We start from the raw sequence: 22721 nt of genomic DNA, 5'->3' as shown, positions 1-22721 counted from the left end.
TAGATGGTGCGTGTCGATCCTATTCTCGCGGGTCTTTTCCAAGATTTTTTTAAACAATAAATATACATTGGTAATTATCTTATTTCTAGTGTCTTTTGCATAAAAAACTGGGTGACATTCCGGAAATATTTAGCCGTACTTACCATGGTGCAATGATAAATTCACTTAAAAACACAAAAAATTGCTTTTATTAAGTTATTTTTTATGTCATTCGATCAATAGTTGTGTTTGTTTACAAATTATCCAGTAAGGGGCTGTCCATATATTACGTAAGACCTTTGTGGGGGAGGGCGGGTCTAGAATTTTCTTACTTTTTCTTATATGGGTGGAGGGGGCGTCCCGTAGATTCTTACGTAATATTATTTTTCTTGTATTCTTATTCAAAGTTGTTCTTTATAAAATACGAAAATTCACCTGATTAAAGTACTAAATTGCATTGAAATGAAAAATATACATTAAATAGGGAGGATATTACAATTTTGTACAGCGTTTGCTTTAATTTTTGTATTTTCTAAAAAAACGTTAATGTTCGGTGTCTATGTCTATGTAATGAAGTTTTTAAGACCGACTAGGCATACATCCTATATTTGTTTGATGGAAATATATAGTATTTTCTAATGTTTAATTGAAAAAATATGTCTAGGGGATTTTTAATCTTACATAAGATCTGCGGCGGGGGGAGGGGGATCAATTAAATCTTACAATTTATTACGTGAGGGTAGGGGGGTTCAAAACAGGCGAAAACTCCAAACTTAATTTTGATCAATGCGAAAATATTGCATTTTTCATCTAATCTATTGGAGAATAGGGAACGTTTTAGTGCACTCCATGCTTTGCAATTAAGGCTGAGTGGGATTGATTAGTTAACTAGCTAAAGGAGGCTGCTTGGAGCAGAAGCGATATGACTCTGATAAAATGCTGTCAATATAATAATAAAAAAACATTTCGGGGACGGCATTGCCGCGCCCTATATACACAAAATGCAGCGATTCGTCGCAGCGCTACACTTGCATCTACGCATAATGAGATGGGGCACCATGGTGCACTTCATGGAAGGACAACAGCGCATGCATATGAAGCTGGTATCCAAATTGAATGGCTTATCTTGCCCGTAGAATTCCACCCACTTTCTCGCTACGGCATCGTTGCGAGGAAAGGAAAAAAGCTGCATTTCGAGGCACTACCTTCACGGCTGTCGCAATTTAATACACGGCACTTCATTTTATCAGTTTTTACACACTCTTGGACTGAAAAATCACTAACAAATTGCAAATTAACACAATTTAAACTGATTTTTCACTAATAATTCAAATTTCTCTATGCCAATGATTTATAAACAAAAGTTTATTTACGAGTTACCACAACTGTCAAAATCGCAAGGAATGAAACCGATTCAAAATAACGTTCCGGTTTGGGTTTCGGTTTTGCCAAGTGTTTCGGTTTCGGTTTTGGTTTCGTTCTTCAAAATTTATTTCGGTTTTGGTTTCGGTTTCGTTCCGGTTTCGGTTTTTCACAGAAATTAAATCACAATGTCTTAAACGTTGAGGAAAGAAAATCGAAAATTACAGTTCACTGATAATATCAACACTAGGTTCTTTCCCTAACAATCCGGACCGGATTTGGTAATTAGAGAATAAGAGAAACATTTTCTTTCAAAAATGGAACAAAGTTCAGAAGTACGGAAACGCAAAAACCCACATTTCGTGCCCACAAGTCGAGAAACAGCTGATTCACGTTGTTCTTGTTTTTGTCACTTATACCATGTTCTGACCGACATCGGAAACATGTTTTCGTTGCTAAAACTGGTTTTCGACCTAAAACTTGTGTTTTCGTCCATATAAAATCTGTCAAACGAAAACCAGTTTTCGCTGAAAACTACTTGAAAACTCACTTTCCACTCATTCCAATCGGTGTCTTCACTAGTTTTTTTCGATTATTTATCGAAGTGGAAGTCATATTTTATCATCTTTAATACGCCATTTCGGATTTATTGTTAATTGCCTGGCCAAAGCAAAATAAGAACGAAAGTTAAAGGTTGTAAATGAAATGAAAATGAAGGAAAAATGTTTTGGTTGTCGGTCAGAACATGGTATTAAATGCAAACACTTGGAAATTGAATTTTGGTTTCACAAATTTGATTTTAAGTACATAGATTGAAAATACATCAACAGGCCATTCACTTTTCCTTAAAAGCACCAAGTAAATGCAGGCAACAGCTGATATGCACTTTGACACTTTATCCATTTTTACTCGGAGAAAATTTCGGGCTGTTTCGGGCAGGAAGAAGAATACACTTACGATCGAATACGCTCTCTATTACCCATTTTGTTGAGTACAGGCATGATTTCTGGGCTATTTTGGGCACACAAGGGATCTCGCATTGCGTACGGGAAAGAAACTACTTAAATATAATTAATCGATTATCGATTCACAACAACAAAGTCATCAGCAGATTTTTGAGAAAAGTTACCTTGCCATACTTATTTACTACTTAACGAGAATTTTAGCAAAATGTTGCTGATTTTGGTTAAATAAATCATTTATTTCAAAGAAATTTTTATTTATTATTTTTGTAAATTTCTGGAAACCGATTGAAACCTGTGATTGAAATGGTTTCGGTATCGTTCCTTTTCAGGTCAAGATAACGGTTACGGTTTCGGTTTCGGTTTTGAAAAACGAAACGGTTTTAAACGGTTACGGTTTCGGTTTGGGTTTCGGTTTCATTCCTTGCAAAATCGGCAAAATCAAAGTAGCGGTACCTCTGACGGCGCCACCTTTGTTTCGCTACTCCGTGCTTCCACCTGGCCCAAATATTGACATGGCATGGTTGCTTTAAATCATATTTATACCGATTTGAGCGTGAGGATGATCCCTTCTGCGATTTCTGTGCAAAGGATATTATTTAAGATGCTGAACACTGTTTTTTCGTCTATCCGCGGTTTGCAATCGAAAGGGATGACTCGTGCGTGAAGGTGGGTAGGCCACTTACGGTTCATAACCTAGTGGATAATATGCTTGAGTCACAAGAAAAGTGATCCGTTGTTTGCAATTTGGCAAGCACAAATTTATATAAATTGCGTCAAGCGGAACAACTCCACAGAATTTCGTAGAATGGCAATAGGCCGCTCCCACTCCGCGAAGTAATATTTTATGGTCTGATTGTGCATAATTCGCATAACTTCGCATAAATTTCCAACTGTAGTTTTAAATGTATTTCGAATGTATTTTGTATGTACTCCATTACCCAGCAATTAGCAGAACTTGTCAAAACTTAGAGATCGGTTGAGATTAGATTTTGCTTCACATTTTCTCAAATTATATTTCAATTGCAGTGGTACAAATGGTTGTGCAAAGTATGTAGGCATAATCAGACCTTTACCGAAAGGCAAGTTCCACATTTTCCGGCTTTCAACGCTTTGAGCCACCTCAAAAAAAAATAATAATAATAATAAAAAATAATATGTATTTAGTAACGATGTGAATTTTATTAAAATGCAAAGGCATTTTTTGACAATGTGTGGATAATAAAGTTACATCTGTATGTATACATAAACGTTGGATAGTTACTACTATTATAATATAAACCAAACATTCACTTACTTTGTAAGCAAACTTAAAATAAAATGAAGAAAGTTACTCAGATTTCAATAATTTGGTCTGAGTAATCAGGATTGAGAGTATTTTGGGGTACGAGGTTTTGCCAAAGTGCCTTGGAAATGTGTGTACATATGTATACAGGTATTACAAGCATGGACATACATACATGGATATGATGTACATACATATGTTGGTATGCACATATGTACATATATATGAACGAATAAACAAATCTGGCAAAAAACGGAAGCTGCTTAACAAATTACTTTGCATTAAACCTAAATTTATTCTTATCGCAATGGAACACATGTCACAGCTACTGTGCGAAGGTCCTCAGGCGGCAATTGTGGCTCTGCTCTGCCACATGAAAGAAAGATCCGAAGCCAGAGATAAGAGACGCTATGAGAAGCTATGGATTCGACACATGCATTGGGACGAGTATTTTACGAGTCCTGTGGGCAGCACTGACTGCGCAATGTGCGGCACACAAGTGTGGCGCCACCGCTGAACGAAATGTCGGCCGGGCAGACAACGACAAACAATGGCAAACTAACTGTGGGCAGATCCACGGCCAGCATTCATGCCACTTGAGGACACATTGCTGGCGAACAACTTGCTGTGAATCCACATTGTATGTATGTATGTACATACATATGTATGTATGTAAGTGCTTGTGCACATGTACCGGCTGCTGCTTGTGCGGCGCTTGATCTTCTCTTAATTTTATTGCTGGTCTACAAAATTATTACCTCACTTGGCGACACACATTCGGTCACTCACCAGCCTGTGAAATACTTATGGGCGATTCCACCGTCACGGCTGGGACATTTGTACAGAAAAAAATTATCTCTCTTGTTTAAATTTAAATATAAAGTAGATACTCAATAATTCTACATTTTGATGAAGCTCTACCTAATTGACTCTTGTATGAGTTATTACAAAATACGAAAAAAAATTCCAGCTTACTTTTATATGGAAAAAATCCGAGTTACTCCTTCTGTTACGTGTGGGACAAACGAAAAAAAAACCTACTTTTTGGATCAGATATATTTTACGGAAACTGCGAATTTATTTCACTTTCCTGTGTAAACTGTGTCTTATCATAAAACAAAGATCCACGAATACAAACAAAGCAAAAACTACAACAAAAATGATTGCTTTATTACAAACAAATCTGAAATTCCTTTGTCACAGGTGGGACACGTACGAATTTTTATATGAAAAGGATCTTTTAGTGTGGTCTATATTAAAGATTAGTTATTTTAAAGTAGGGGTTCAATTCACTCTCGTTTTAATTTAGGATAGTGCCTCTTATATAGAGGAAAATGCCAAGCACCGTCAGGCAACAAAAAAAAATATTAAAAATCAACGCGATTTCGTACCGTCTTTAAATTTTCACTTTTACCTACTTAAATTTTACCTACCTAAAATTTTTCTGAAAATTATGATAAAAAAGTTGAATATTCGCTGAATTTTCGCGAGTTTTGCACAAAGTTTAGGAATTATATTTTTATGTTTTTGTTGTAGAATGAACCATATTTCTATACAAAATTGGCGGAAAATATAAGAATAAAAATTGTTGCATATTGTGAAAAATTTCCTGTGCCAATACTTTGTTCCGGCAGTGTATTTTTCTTACCAAACACTTGAATTATGAATCGCAAATTATTTGACAGGTGTGTTGAAAACCTACTTTAAACTCATTCACAAACTTTACTTAGAACTTGATTTTAAAACGTAAAAGAATTTTATTGAAGTGCATTTAAAGCTTTAATTTGTTATTTTTTGGTTGACTAAAGATTTTTACAAATGTCTTATCCACATGTTTGTTAGTTTTATAAAGAAAATAATTTTTGCACTGATGTTCAGTTTGGCCAAATCTAAAAAAACAGGCACACTTTTCAAAAAAAAGTATAATTTTTTAATTTGTTGGCACACCTATGTTTTATATATAGGATTCTATTCACAATCTCTTAATAAATCGATAAATATAAGTGTAATTAATTTTTATCAAGTGCTTCAAAATTTAGACGAGGAATAAAGATTTAGACGCTGAAATAGAAAACAAAACAATAAGTTGAGTTCAAATCACGCTGTGCAAGTTGTAAATTTCAGCGCAAAGGGCTTTAAAAGGTGGACTCACTTAATTGGACCGTTCTAAATTCAATGGCATCCCCCGTTTTACCAGATTGGTTCCGGTTTCCGAGATAACGGTACTTGAAATTGTGATTAAATTTTAACTATTTTATAAATAAATCACTCCCTCAGTTTTGAAGTTCTAAATTGTTCGTTATTGTTTGTAGAATACAATAAATATTTACTTACCTACTACCTACATACATACATCGGCGTAGCCAGAATGAAATTTAGGGGGGACGGTTGCTCGACCCTATTAAGCTGGCATTTCAGGGTACTATTTTATATACATATATATAAGGAAAATTTTAAAGTTAGGGGGGGGGGGACGGCTCGAGTCCCCCCTGCCCCTACCTGGCTACGCCCATGCATACATATGAAGTGTACACACAAGTATCTACTAATTGCACATAAAATTTCCAATCAGTACATGGTGTGCTTCAAAAGTTATGACATAATTAATTTTTCACCTCTTAACAATTACATACAAAATTTACATATTTTTAATATGTTTTGAATTAAAACATCTATTCATAATTCAAAAGTTATGCAACAAATGGATTCAAAATTTTTTTTTGCGGCTTCAAGTATAAGCCTATGAATTATATCCAAAAGCATCCAGCTTGATATAGTTTACAACAATGAAAATAAAAAGCAAAGGTTACCTGTTTTTTAGATTTGCCCACACACATACATATGTATATTTTAAGCAAGCGTATTTTTACATACATATGTATGCGTGAGCGTTACAGGTAGGACCCTGGCTAATGCGATGCCTTAAGTAGATTTTAAAAGACACCGCCTTCCCAAAATTCACACTCCACGACATTACCGCAATGGACACTACATACAATATCTACACAAGCCTTACACTTATCTTTGTAACATAAATATCTACCGAAGTAAAACAAGAAAATTAGATACTAGCAAGTCAAGGGATCACATATTGTGTCGCATGTCGTGTGTTCTTTATCCTTTGTGACGATGAAGGATCGTCAAAGGCTAGAATGTTATATCAGAAGTTAGTACGACAAGCAGCAAATGACGCAAATGATTCGTTTTGTTTAGCTAAGACATCTGTAATTTGTACTTTTGTGTGTAATGCATATCTACTGTGTTCACCCACATCCATCCATACGTACATAAATATGTACATATGTATGTATCTATAATAATAAAATATGTATTTTCAAGTGCTGGCCAGTAGAATGCGCCCTAGTCGAAGCGAAGGTCACTGCTGATCAGACGACCGACGACCGACGACACAAATGCTATAAATTTTTTAGTTTTCATAGATTGCGTCCGCCCATGTCTTGGTCCATTTGCGAAAGGAATGGCATGAAGCGTTACAATTTGCTCGCTGAGGTTTGAATAAGTATTTACTCTCACTTGATGCTCGAGTAAACGCCGTGTTTGCTAAAAGAGCAAGTGTGTGGCGCAGTGTCTTGCTTTGTGCGTTTCGGGGCGGAAATTTCAACGCCACGGTTGCAACATTGGCGCCACCGGACGCACGTCGTGTAGCGGACATGTCAACGAGACAAGGCCAATTCAAATACATACATACATACATACATATGTAATCGAAATAAGTCGAGAATTGAGACTTGACGGGCCATTGAAAGTCATCTCAAGCCTGAAATTAAAATAAATACATATGGTTATACATATGTCTGTAACCAAACTGGACCAATTACCTTTTTGCGGAACTTTCGGATTAAAAAAAAACATACAATAGCTTTGTTTCTTTGTGATCCCGCGAACTTTACTATGATCGCAGTAAATTTATTACGATTTTCGAGAAAATTTTGAAACTTACTACGCTACTCCGATTCTACTTCGATTTTATTTGATGGTCTGGTCTCACGATCAGATATTTTGTGTCGATCAAGCCTCTTAGGTGCAACGTGTTTATCATTCGAGAACAGGAGGTGAATCTTTGTCTCCGATGGTGACAGGTAATAAGGTCAATGGAAATAAGGTCAATTGACTTTATTTCCCACCCTGGTGCGAAATAAAGTCAATTGACATTATTACCTTTTCAAAAGCGAAATAAAGTCAACAAAAATTTGGAAATAAAGTCATTGACGCTATTTCCTCATTCAAATGGAAATAGCGTCAACAATGCTTAAAGTGTGTCGATTCATAGAAAAAAAGTTGTTCTTACAATAAACATTGCCCCGTAAGTGTTGTTTTTTAATAGATGAAAAAGGCTTTTGCCAAATCCTCAGTGTTGTGATATTAATCCACACACAATCATGAACTACCTCCAATTGATTCTATTAAAAAAAGAATATAAATTACGAATATGTAAAAACACGATGCGAAAAACTAAACGCCTGCGTACAGCTGGAATACGAGAAATATTTGAAGAAAGAGTGGAGAAATGAACCATAACATGCAAAACATTTTTCGTTTCTACAAAAATAAAGCGAACACTATTAAATTGAAGAAACAGTACATGTCCAAAAACCCCGGAGGAGCACTGAAAGAATTCTGTGTTTTAAATTAGCATATTTTGAACGAATTCGGAATGTCTAAGGTGGAAAAGAACCCAACCTTTCTATAAGGAAACAATTCTAGAAAAAGAATTTTCTTACACTGTATTTATGTCTCCGCCAGCAGTCATTTAAAAGCAGCTAAGGAGAACGACGACACTATTTATTAGATGGCACATTCAACGAGCCAATGTGCCAAAATGCGGGTATAAACAATTATTGATTATTTAATATCGGAACCGAGATCATATAAGTTAATGGATTGGTTTTCACACACTTTTGAAACACAAATTATATGCTTTTTTACTGCAGACAAGTTGTTGCCTCAAAACACAGCAGAAATCTTCCAATCAGGGTTGCCAACTCTCCTTAATTTTGAGGTGCCATATTGAGGATAAAAAAAGTGCCAAAATGTGCCAAATAGAAAAATAAAAGTGCCAAAAAAGGTGTAATTCCTTTTAATCATTCACATTTAGCAATAAAATAAAGCCTCATTTTCAAAACAAAAGTGCAATGATAAAATAAGATAAACCAGTTGAATAGCCTTTATAAATTAGAAAATTTTAGTTGAGAAAAAGAAGTGCACGCAAAGGATTTCACAAAAATGTATTGAAATGTTATTTTTTTTACAAAAGTGCCATTTTGGCATTTTGTGCCAAATTGAAAAATTAAGTGCCATTTGAAATAAAATAGGAACAAATGGCACGGTTTGAGCCAAGTTGGCATCCCTGCTTCCAATAACTTACAAATATAAAAATGTGAAATATCGAGGGCTTGAATTCATTAATACCCTCTATCTGCAATTAGCACAAAAACTAATTTCTGATTTTAGAAACCATCTGGGACTTATTACCTGTCGTTATATAAGGTAGCATTAATATCACTGATGACAGTTAAAGCTTAGGTGGATTTTTATATCAGAATCCCATCTTTGTGAAAAGTGTACAGATAGGGGGTATTATTGAATATAAACCCTCGATGTTTAAAATATATAAAAATTTTATTTCAACGTATACAAAAAATTAATCTACCTGCGTTACAGCACGTCGTGAGACGGGGAAGGGGGGGCCGGGGGGGCCGCGGCGTAGCGTGACGTGGTGTGCGCGCCGGTCGCGCTGGGTACGCGGAACGCGAGCGCGAGCGCGACGCGCGCGGTGTGGCGCGCTGACGCGGCCCGCCGCGATGCTAAGCAAATTTAATGTTTGAAAGAGAAATAATGTCAATTGATTTTATTTCGTTTTTAAAAAGGTAATAATGTCAATTGACCTTATTTCCGTTGATCTTATTACCTGTCACCGTCTCCGATATCTCAGCTATTCGAGTATCAAGTCGATTCTTTGTTCATATTAATATTAAAGTCGCCAACAATTATATTATTAGTCGTTGAATCACATATTACAGTAACTATTGTTTCTAGACATTTAAAAAATTCAGAGTCACTACTACTTGGAGAGTGATAATAGGTCCAATCCCGTATTCTCCGGACTAAAACTAGTAAAACTGTAAAAAAAATCGCTCAGAGCGAGGGAGTAACATTGAAAAGTACGGGATCGCTTTCTATTAAAAAATGGTAACTTCTGTCAACTTCTACATAACCTCCAAATTTTGGTTGTAAATTTTTGCTTATTTTGTATGTAAACATACACAGCTCACACATGTAAATAACCAAAAATACTTTCAAATTCATTAGAATCCACTTAAACAAGTAATTAAACACTTTTCGACATGAATTAGCAGAGTGCACTTTTCCTTTTGTTTACAATTTGGTTGCCAAACACCCTACAGCTGTTCGTTTGACACATTTACCAGAATTTACTAGCAAAAAATTCTCGGACTAAAACTGGTAACTTCCGACAGAGAGAGAACCGTATTTACTCTCTTCTTTTTTGTCTTCTCAATAGTCAGAGAACCGTGTACGGGATCGATTTCCAGTAAAATCTGACCGATTCTGACTATTTCGGACTCGTACGGGATCGCAGCTACTATTTGCAGTAATTTGCATTTGACAGTAGGTATTAAGGATCTGAGGAAATGAAGTGAAGTATAGTGAAATTAGAAAATGTTTTGATTATATATGTGCATATTGTTCATATGTATGTATTCAGAAATTTGTTTCAATGATGCAGGAAATTCTTCCTGGGTGCATAACTTCATACTCGTACATGTATGGATATGTAAGTATGAATTCATGGATATCTATAGGCGTGCGTATGTACATATGTATGTATGTACGCATGTACGCATGCACATATGACTTTAGGCATAAAGATTTCTCCCGATAAGTTAGGACACAGGCGCCTCTAACTAAATGGTAAACGAGTTAAATTTATCGATAAAGATCTGGAGGCGGTCAGAGGGATGCAACATCAGATGTGCATATACATACATAATCAAGTATACGTGCACATATATATGTATGTATGTACATATGTGTTGATTTGACTAGAAGGTAAGGTGCGCTTAGGATCATTAAATACCCGAAAAACCGTCATAAACCAAAATGAGCAGATGACGGACGGGCCGGTCTCATGATCAGATTCACACTGGGGCATTGCTGGCGATGATAGTGACGCGGTTGTTGTTATTGCTGTTGTTTGGCTGGCAATGTCTGCTGAGCTGCAACTCTCAAGAGTGGCGACGACATACATATTTATGTATGTATGTATGTATGTATGTTGTATATGAATTGGACGATGATTTAATTTTCTTTAGTGCTTTTGGACGTTGCTCTGCTGTGCTTGCTTTGCTATTGTTGTTGCTGCTGCTGCATATTTATAAATTTTTTTTCCTTGGTCCGCGGCTAAAAGGTCAAAATGATCGATGAACAACTGTCGTAAATGTGACTGCTTTCCGTGCACCCAGTATTTCTACACCAAAATAAGGTAGACAGTATGCACATTTGGGCAGTTGTTGGATCATTATAAAGATTTTGACGAAGCGAACGCAGGTTTTCAGATTCGGAAGCTTAAATATCCACATTACTACTTAAAGTGTGTAGCATCGTTTTTCATGTCTCTGTTTAAGGTTGTTCTTGTGTGCAGGTGCCTACCGATTGTATGCCAAGGTGTGTAGTAAAACCATCGTATGTACATACATCTCGTGGGCTGGCGAGTGTTGATTTCTTGATTAAGTTCATAAACTTAAAGAAATGAAGTACATAATGCAATGAAAATTAAAAAAACAAAAGCGGACATGAAGTCGCCAGGCCTGTCATGGCGATTATCTGAGTTCTCACAAGTATTACTTCCTGCTGAGATTTGAATTTAATAAGCGTTCTCTTTCTGCATCTAGTAGTAATCAGTGATCGGACTTCTACCAACCACATTGTGGTAGATCTGCCACTTATTTGAGCATCTACCACATCTACCACACAAGGTCTGAAATCTACCACATATTAGAGTAATTTTTTTTTTAATCTACCACATTTTTCTCCAGATTCTACCACACAGAATTTTTTTTAAGTCCGATCACTGATACATACATATATATATGTAAAACGGGGACGTGAACCGGTTTTAAACCGAACCGGTTTTGAACCGGAAACCCGCTTTTTCTATTACTTAACTGAACCATTAACCGAACCGAAATTTTCCACAAATGTTTGATCCGAACCGAAAACCGAACCACTTTCCATAAAGGTTTAAAGGTTCGTTTCAACCAATTTTCAATAGATAAATGTACCCACTATTTTTTCTTTTTGTTAAACATTGTAATACCTACCATGTTTTTTACCATGTGAGAATATCAATGGGTTGCCTACCCATCTCATTTGACAGACCGCTTAACCTTGCGCGTTGTTGCACTTGACACTTGACACTTAAACTTGCGCGTTATTTTTTTTTTGTTTTTCGAACCGTTGAACCGAACCGAAACCCCGGTTCAAAGACCAAAAAAACCGCTTTGACGAACCAATCCAAAAGTGCAAAAACGGTTCGAACCGCGGAACCGAACCGACCAAATTTTTCATCCGGTTCACGTCCCTGATGTAAAATACATAACTAAAGTCTTTTGCATTGGTGATGGCGATATATACCTACTTAAATATTAGATCTAGGACTATTCGGTTACCTACAGAACTTCCAATTTATTTGATTGCAAATGGCGTCGTTTGAACAAATGGAGCATTTTTCCTTCACTTATTTAAAATAGATACTTGTATGTAACGTCTGATAGTGGCACGGACAGTGGCGTAACTATACCATCTGGGGCCCGTGGTAAATTCTTTGGATAGGGCCCTCCCAGTAAAAATCGCCACGTTGTAAATTAATTTTAACCCTAGATTAGATACTAACCATATTTTAAATAGATATGTACGTCAGCACTAATGATCGTCGATTAGACGATGTCTTGGTAAAACCCTGTGGTTTAAAAAGCACAAGGAAACTAAATGTTAAACATATTATTAAACTTATCGTCGTTTAAAGTACAAAAACGCGTATCGTCATTCTGCAAAACCGCGTCACTGACATTTGCTGCCAAAAATTGGATTTGCTCCTACAAGCTCTTGGCTCAATCCTTATCCATTCGTCCTGAAATATACTACCCAGAAATGCGATTGCTTTATAAAAAACAAAACCATTTTGAAATATGACTGCTTTTACTCTCTAGAAAATAATTTATGCAACCTCACATACGCGGTTTTGCATTTTGTTGATACTTTGATCTTTGAGCTTAATAATAAAACAACTTTTATGTTCATAAAACTCAAAAACATTGTTTATTCAATTATATCTAAGCGTATCAAAAAAGGACAAACATTTCTGTTGGACTTCACAAGCGCGATCAACATAAGGCAAAAATGAACAAATTACATTCGTATTAATAACAAGTAATTTTTAGTAAAAAAAAACCGACTTCAACACTCATATAAAAACAAATATATATATATATCTCATGATCCACTGATCGGATCTTAACCAGATTAGTATGGGACCACCTCTGAGACACTACATTTCCGATGCAAAAAGAATTACCGAAATCGGTTGACGTTTCAAACAATTCAAATCATAAAATTGTATCTTTATGACATCCACCAAAATATTTCGGCTCAACTCGCGGTTAATCGTGAGCTGGAACGAGTTGAAAATGTATCTGAAAATCGATTTTTTTTTACTGAAGAATAAGTTTTCCGTCCAGTAAATGACCTTACATTGTAGAAAAAGTTTAAATGTAAGAAATATACACAAAAACTACAGGCATATTTAAAATAATGATATTTTTATTGGAATTTTACGAAACTATCGTAATCTAGTTGCCATGAAAATTGGAATAACTCAGCTCATTCCCAACACATATTTCTTTCCGAGGTATCATTGAAAAGGTAAACACTCCTCCTTTGATTTTTTGGTAAATTAATCCATTCTCATGAGATAAGATGCCTGATGTTTCGTTCACTTATTGGTTGGTAAGGTAAAATTTCGTAAATTGCAATAGTTCTGATCCAGTACTCCATGAACTTACTGGTTCTTACACGAACTTGCAGGAAGTTACAGGAAAAATGATCCCGTACTCCAAATTCCTACAAACTCCTGTAAATGAGAGCGACTTTTGGAGAATTATGTAGAGAATGAAGTTGCAAGATTTTACCCGAACTTTTTCTTCTGGTAAAATCATGAAAAGTGTCAAGCGATCACTGGTTGACGTTGTTAGAGGAAAAATGCTTTTTTTATTCCCGTAATTTTTGTTGTTACTCACTTTTTACTCTAACTTCAGAGAGTAATTTTGCTGTTTGACAGTTTTACAGGATTTTACACGAAAAGGATCAGAGCTAATATCTAAATAGCCTCCTTACCAAACGCATTTACAAAGCTTTTTTATCAAATCAGCTTTGAGCCTATCATATCACTTAATCGTTTGTGATTCTGTATACTTGTGTAATGAATGCATAGAAAAATGTTAAACGCTATTTTTGAACAAAATTTTAGAAAAAAGTTTAAATTTATAACAACTTTTATAAAATTTTATTTAAAAGTCTTAGGTGTAAGGAAGTTGTACTTTCTATAAAATTAGGTCTATAAAATCGAAAATACAATACACTGAGGGAAATAATGCACAGTAAAAATGAATACTTTATATTTGATTATCGTTTAAAAATGTTCGTATTTAAAAATAAAATTTTCATACAAAATTTATTACGCACGTATTTGACTGTGCACATCTGAGTATATAGAGTATACATACGCACCCCAAGCATGCAGAGCACCGCTCTGAGAGCGGTGACAACACACACATTCATACATAGTATATGTATGTTTATCCGTACAAATCGCGTGCTGTGGTGTTGATGGATATTCAACATTCGAAAGCAAATTTATATGCCTGGGTGTAGCTGAGTGCGGAGATGGTCGGCTTCGAATTCCACTGCAGTCAACATGCAAATTAAATTTTTTTGTTTAGTTTTTGTCACGGATGCTTTTTCAGTACGATCGCGGTCATTTTAATATGCGCGTAATTGAATTGAATATTTACTAATATACAGTACTTTCGTTGAAGTTTATAGTAAGATCAATTACGTTTCTATTTGATTTTAATATTTTTTCCCTCAGTGTAGAATTCTCTGTATCATAGGGGGACTAACTTACATTTTTTCGTAGAAATTTCAATGAATTCATTGTGGTCGAATCTGAGGCTTTGTAAAAAATAATATAATTTTTTTTTTATGAGTTATGGGTATGAAGGCAAACTACTTTTGTTGGAGTCTCCCTTGCAAATCGCTTTCACATGTAAATCGTTGAGGATGGCAAAAACAACTTATTTTTTCTGCCGTGTTTTGTTTTTGTTTTCAAAGTTTAAGTAAATTAACAAAATGTGTTCTTAAGATGAGTGAAGGCATTCCCTTAAATTTAGTAAATTTTAGAATATGTTTTCTTCTTTATTTTAATATTTTTTTATTACGTTTTGCTGCTGTTTGCAAACAAGAAACCTGTTTTCTTACTTTTAGTAAAGTGCTTTGCTTAAATTTAGTGAAAACCAAACCAAATTTGAATGTTTCACGAATGATCTACTATTCCGCGATTAGGAAAACATTTATCCATTTAACCCTTAATCACACAATTAGTCGCATGGGGTCCCCAGTGACCCCAATAAAAGTGTTGGAAAAAAGTTTTACAAATTAAAAAACGAAAAACGAAGTATGTATTACCATTATACAAAAGTACTCTTCTATCGTTAACTTAAAAAATCAAAAACATAATTTCGACTTAAAACTAAAAAAAATAAAATAAATCTTACCTTCGCCAAAAAAATGTTACGTAGTGGTCGCATGGGGTCAGCACTCAAGGGCGTAGAGACACATGTGTACGCGACGATGTCCTAGTCGTGACTAGAAACATTTCTATTTCGTATGTACATACGTGAATCTACTTTGTACAGAAAGAAATCAAATTTGCCTTTACACGATATGTTGGCGTTTCCATATGCAAAAAGTGGCATGTAAACATGCAAATACATATCGTGTAAGAACACCTTTAGGCTAGACTTTATTTCATGTATGACTATGGCCCAATGTTTTGAATAATTTGTTAATGGAGATCATCATTTTCTGTCAAAAATAGTTTTTTTTCTCTTCGGGCCGGTTGCTCAAAGCCTGGTTGACACTAATCATCGGCTGACATTGTTATCGACGTTTTCGACTCCATACATATAACACACGGTGTCGGTAACGTCGATAACGACGTTTAACCGAGGATTAGTGTTAACCGGACATTGAGTAACCGGCCCTTAAAATACTAACTTATTGATGAGGGATATATTAAGAAGATGCAATATGCATATTTTGCATTTATTATGAAAACAAACAGTTAAAAAAAAGTACTTACATCATTAAATAAATAATAAATTTAACACAAATAAATTGGGGGAAATGGTAAGCTACAAAAGCGGGGCATTAATTCATGCTACTTCTGGACATTTATTCGGAAAATGTTTGACATAATAACAAAGGTTGAAATCAGTCAAAATCGTACCAGAGATGTAATTTTTAAGTGCCTTTGAAAAGTAAATACTAAAAGCATTTTTAAACGCGTGAGAAAAATATAATTTATGAAGGAATTGTCAAAATGTGTAGATATATAGAATTTTAAATCAAAGAAAGGGGACAAAAGTCGCACGATTTTTGGGAAATTTTTCAAAATAAGCCTATTTTTAAAAAGTCGGTGTCAGGGGGCATCGATCTCCAAAGTCAAGTGTCAATTTGACATTTTAGTCGCACAACGGTAAGACTGTACTTACATACATATGTATGTATGTATGTATGGTACATAGGATAAACTTGCCTAACCATTTTTGAGCGCATTCTTGTATTTTGGAATTTTTCGTGGCATTTAATATGTATTTAATTAAAAATCGAATAATATGTATTTAATTAATAATCGAATGCGCCTTATACTCATCGGCAATTAAGTGTAATTATATTTCTTCGCTATGTAGATATTGGCGACGGCTTTGCCATATTAATTCAATAAAGCAAATATTGGTCCCAACCAAGAGTAGAAAATTCCGTCTGCAAACTGCATAAAACAAAAAAAACAAAAAAACACAGACACACATACACACACGAACTCCAGCAAATGCGCATTTTAAGAAATTTGTCAAAGCTGTGCTTTTTGGTCAGCTTTTTATTTAAGTATGCCACACAAGCACACTGATAAGCAGACAGACATACAAAAATACGCACAAATGCAACGTCCGCCGTCATCGAAGCTGAGCCGATTTTCGAACCCGCACATTGTGTCGTCGCCTCTTCGCGCTTTTGTGCCTTGGCGTTGAAGAACGCGACGAGACGTGAACGAATTGGCCAGCTCATTATTTATTATGAATTCTATAAATATTAATGGATCTTTAAATGCAATTATAACAGCTAATTAATAATGTGCATTTTTAATCGCAACAAACAGAGGCTGGGCTCCTTTTTGCTTGGGTTTCGTTGGTTATTTAACCGAAGCGGGAGTGTTTTAGCTGCGCTGGGATTTTCTTATTCTTCTTGATACAGGGCGGTCGGAGGTCTGACGTCCACGCTGACGCACTTGAATACATTTTTTTTATTCGGTCATGTTTTTATGAAATGCGTGTTTTTGGCAGCTCCAAAAACTGCAGACAAATCGGGATATGTGCTTCTCCATGTAGATATAACAAATCTAAGGCTCAACAAACTTTTGTTATGTACATATGTATGAATGCACATACATATGTATGTACATATACATACATTAGGGTGCCCATCGGAAATTTCAGGACCCTACCCCCAAATTTTATTCGCTTAAAGGCCATGGAGTACTTCAAAATTAACCACAATTCATATAAAAAGTATGGTCCAATTAACATTGTGATGTCCTAAGGCAGGACCATATACTCCATCCCTGCATTACATCAGAGTAGCACAAAACTACTCCAACATATTAACAATGGCATTGTTGTTATATTTTTTTGTTTGTACACGCTTTTGTTCTTCACTTCTCAGATGCTTTTTCGAAATTAATAAAAACCAAAAATAAAAATTAAAAATTACATGTGGTGCCTCTGACGGCATTCGAACCCGAATATGCTGGGAGCTAACATGATTCAATAATACAAGGTTGGATAAATATTGACATTTGTGTCAATCGACTGCCTTGTAAGGTTGCATTTGAGAGGAAAGAGAAGCGGGTAACAATTTTATCTCCTTTTGTGAAAAGGTAGTAGGAAAAGTAAGTAGTCTGGTAGTGCCGAAACGCGTTTTTGTATACAAATTGATTTAAATATATAAAGAAGATTCCACTGATCTACACAATAGACAATGAATTAACTTTTTATGGCCACATAAATATTAAAAATGAAATAAATGGATATTCACATAAAATTCTTCCAAAGAAAAATCTTTGAAATCTTTGAAGAAATGTTCCCAAATATTCAAAATAAACCATGGTTTCATTGAAATTCCAGGATGTATTAAACAAAATGAATGGAATTCAAACAAATCCTTTATTCAAAGGGACTATATGAAGAATTATACAAATAGTAAAGATGCAATTGATTTAATGCATATAAATTAATCTTTTAAAAATTATTATGTTTGTTGCATTTAAAGATTACATGTTCAATATCTTAAATTGAATTACATTTGGTTTTTTTGTAATTAAAATTTTTTAGTAATGTTTTCTACTTTTTCCTCCAATCAGTCTTGCTAATCATTATATTGGTTACATTTAAAAGTTATATCTTCAATATCGCAATTTAATTACATTTGGTTATTTAAAAATCTAATTTTTGCGGAATTTTTTTTTTACTTTTTTCTCCAATCAGTCTTGTTAATCATTATATCGGTTAAACTTTAAAAATATGCCTTCAATATCGCAATTTATTTACATTTCGTTTTTAAAAATGTTAATTTTTGTAAGGTTGTGTACTTTTTTCTGCAATCAGTCCCAATGAGCACGAGAAAATATCTTTATTAATATTTCCACTTTCGCTTTTATGGAGTGGTATACTTACTTGTAAACATGCAAAGGCTGCACTTGACCAACCCAAACGCTGCAGTGGTAAAAATGCATGCACCAGCAAACGTGGACGGACACCCAAGTCACACAGGGATCCTAGCATGCAAAACTTACTTGCAACGCCTGCACTTGTTGTAAAACGCTACTTTTTGAATCCAAATTATGAATTACTCCAATACCCTGCAAATAAATATGTAAATTATTGTTGTAATTCAAAATATTTCCATTATTTTTGATTTTTTTGCCATACTTACTTGAATTTGCCCAATAAGAAAATGAATTTCCACGAAACAATCGATGAAAATATCGGCAGTGTTGCCTGTTGAACTTTTTATACGAAGACAATATTTCTCCTTGTATTTTAGTAGTGGCCGCAGTGGTAAGGCAGAATGCGGGAGCGAGACAACTGCCAGGTTATCCAACCTTGTATTATTGAATCATGGGAGCTAACAAATAACAGCGAGCATCTCTACACGTTCAGCTACGGCCAGACATGCAAATGTGCTTTCAAATGATCAAATTCAATCACATTTCGTTAAAACACGAACAGTGATCGTGTAACAATAAGCTGGTCCAGATACACGAGTTGTTTGTTCCGCTACACTTTTGTAAGTACTCCAATATATCACAAATAGACTACATGGTCCAACGATTTTTACAGGGATAGATCAATTTGGGCGCCCTAAAATGTGATTGCACTTTATCATCTTTTTGTGAGGACCTGTAAAATATGAATAGCTCTGAAATAGTTACATATTTTAGTTAATTTTTGCACATACTTGTGCCTCTAAGAAATCGCCCCATGCCAGAAAGGGCAGCAAACAAGGCGAATTTATACAAGGTGGTGTTATCGGATCCGCTGATTTCACGGCGAATTTGTACCTTTTGTCAACATGGTGTGTTTGTTGTAATTTTGCTTTGTATTGATTGTCAAGGAGCGTATAATTTGTTGTTGTAATTTTTGTTTTTGTTCTGTCAACACTACCTTGCATAAATTCGCCTTGGCAGCAAAGCTACTTCTTCTGAAATGTAATATGTATGCCCCTTTTGACTACTAGATTAAATCACTGTATAGATTAAGCACTGGTTCAATGTTCTAATAGTTTATAAAACGATGACTTAAATTGATTATATCAAATTGATTAAAATCAAAGATGTTTTAAATGAATGTGGGCTGTCAACATATTTGTTAAGGTCGATGAGCTATTGATTCTCGTTTCATTCTGAAGCGTCATTGTTGTTTATATGTATGTATTAACAATTGACCTCGGTCGGAGCGATAAGTTGGTGTAAAATTTTTCACCCAACAACTCAAACTTTCCATAACAAATCAAACAGAAAATACTAACCAAAAGACGAAAACAAACTGGCATAAAATGAAAACATAAATTATTATGCAAATTCATTTTAACACCTTCCCTGACAACTAACGCATACACAAACAAGACTAAGCCAACTGTTATTTTTGATTTGTTCGTTGTTTGTTTTTTTTTTTTGCTTCATTGTCGAGCTTTTTATGATTGTGAATATCGGCGTTCGGACTACTGAAACTCGATTCAGGAGTAAATGAATCGAAAAATCGGAGTAAAACGAAATTTTGGGAGCAGAGTAGCATTTTTTTTTTATTAAATATTATTAGGAAAAATTGTTAAATCTTTAGGTACTTTTTCAGTTCATCACATTTTTTTCTATACTAACGCAATATTTACATGTATATACACTGAGGAGCAAAACCGGAACAGTAATACATAATGTGAATTTTCGTGCGATATATTCGCAATATATGAAGACTTTTTTGTAATCTAGTTTCGGAATTCACATTTCTAATGTTTATTTCATCAAAAGGCCAAAAAAAAAAACAATAATTAATATAAGCAGAAAAAAACGTAGCAACTAGATTGTTCCAGTTTTGCACCCGACAGAAAATTTTACCATTTGCTTGACTTTTAATAAATTGGCCATAACCGATTTGAATATTTTAGCTTTTATGGTCATCTTGGGATACTTTCGCACAGGTTTTAGACGAAATCTGTTGAGAACGCGCACCGGTTTTGCTCAACACCATGCCCAAGGACTTGCATGCGATTGGGCGAATTTTCGCAATTGAACAGTGGCATTTTCAATCAATTCCATAAGTTTTCTGTTGAATCAACTCTGGGCTTTACGCAGGTCACTCCATGATTATAAAAACTTGGGATTTATTTGGACCCACTTTCGGAGGATATTTCTGATCATTGTCCTGTTAAAATTGATAAAAGCCTGCGAAAAATATCCTCAGAAATTGCCAAATTCTTTGAAAATGCTCATTTGTTCTCACTTTTCTTTTTACCATCTATTTTACCAGAGTTCTTACTCCCTAAGGCGTAACACGGCCCTACATCATTAAGTGTACACATACAAACCTAATAGTTTAAATATCTTGGGACGTTAGGGGTGTCCCTGATGCAGGTGCACAGCACTTGAACCAATATTTCAACTGAAAACGTTTAATTTTATCCTCAGAGTTAAAAAATTAATGGCCGCGCCCTAATCAATAGTAAATTTTTGCTGGAATAGTAGCCGTTTAGGAAGAACTTGTAAATTCCCGCTTCAAAATAATACCAATCCAATGTTTTTTCTTAGTAAAAATGCGTTTCTGAAAAAAAATTTTTCTGGATGTCAAAGCAGGCTTTCTCCTCTTCATCTTTGTGCTGCAACAACTTGTTCCCATGTCTTACATAATGTCCAGTCACTTGCTTTGTGGTGAAAAAGCAGTCATTTTTGATTTGGAACCAAAGTTTATAGGCATTTAGAGACCCTCCAATATGCCTAGCCTGGCAAATTGCAATTTTTTGTGGTCTCTTGATCTTGCTGACTGAGGTCCGCCCTTTTATCGCTTGTTTAGATAACCATAAAACGGACATTTGGCCGATATGATTTCTTTCTTTATAGCGTGGCCTTTTGCAAAAACTTTAAATTCTTTTTGCTTGGTATGCTCACTTAAAGCACTCACAGCGAAAATCCCACGCGCCTTGATTACAAAATTGCAGGGAATGAGCCAGAACTCCTCTTCGAATTATAAAGTTCAGCAATTACTAAGAGGGTGCAAAACTGGAACAATCCAGTTCATTTCTGTTTGGTCATTTTTTTCTGAGTTTCCATATGCGAATCTTAAAATTTTTATGGTCAAACGTTTAGTTAAACATCGATAAGGCGAAATGCAAGTTTGAATTACCATAAAGTAAATAAACTGAAGTACATTACCACAAATTTAACTTTCCGTTCTATTGTTCCAGTTTTGCTCTTCAGTGTATATATCAGTATATATATGTATGCATATGTATATATTAAAGGTAGTTTTTCAACTCATTACACTATTGGGCCGTATGCATATAAAACTAAGCAATTGCTTTTTCTTAGAATTGCATGCCTTAAATTTGTTTGAACAAATTGAGTAAAAGGTCTGAAATTTTAATAAAAAGCATTTGATTAAGTTTTATTAATATGGCCCATTGTATTTACATTGTAATTGTAAGGCATTGGCACGGAGTGATTGTAAATCAGCTCAATCTCTAAATGCTATTCAAAACAAACTTTCCATAAAAAAAAATGTATAATGTTAAAAAAAAGTTCTTGCATACATTAAGCTTTCAACTGTTTCGACATTTTAAGCCTGTTCCTGTATTTATTTTTAACGAGATTCATCCCGGAAACTTTTCTTTCGGCAGCAGCACTACTGCGCTGTAAAATAGCTAACGTTAGCATATACTCTGCCAAATTGCTAAACATACACCTTTCCAAAACGTTTTTCGGGTCCTTAATCAATCCCCTGCTTTGGGAAATAAAAAGTGCTTCCGCAAGAAATATTAAAGACTAAAAGAGACAACTTCTGTTACATTTTGCTATACAAAACCTTGGTGGTTGCCACAGAAGTTATTGAGCAAAAATTTAAGTAGTTACCATATTATTTTGTAATATATTCTTAATGTGAAAGGAAAAAAAATAAAGGGAGTAAATTTTGAAGTTAAAAAAGAAATCGGAG

At 34.8% G+C, this 22721-nt stretch overlaps 1 protein-coding gene across 1 annotated transcript in view; it reads right to left on the bottom strand.

Annotated features, from left to right (window-relative positions):
* LOC118747385 (T-box protein 2-like) overlaps positions 1-22721 on the bottom strand; it is a gene marked incomplete in the record, with an annotated part of 75114 nt that overhangs the window by 52161 nt on the left and 232 nt on the right.

This window comes from Rhagoletis pomonella, unplaced genomic scaffold (genome assembly GCF_013731165.1).
Source record: "Rhagoletis pomonella isolate Grant_MI unplaced genomic scaffold, Rhpom_1.0 Rhpom_scaffold_00012, whole genome shotgun sequence".
In the NCBI taxonomy this organism is placed as follows: domain Eukaryota; kingdom Metazoa; phylum Arthropoda; class Insecta; order Diptera; family Tephritidae; genus Rhagoletis; species Rhagoletis pomonella.
The sequence above is the reverse complement of the archived record's forward strand: the minus strand, read 5'-3'. Positions and strand labels throughout refer to the sequence as shown.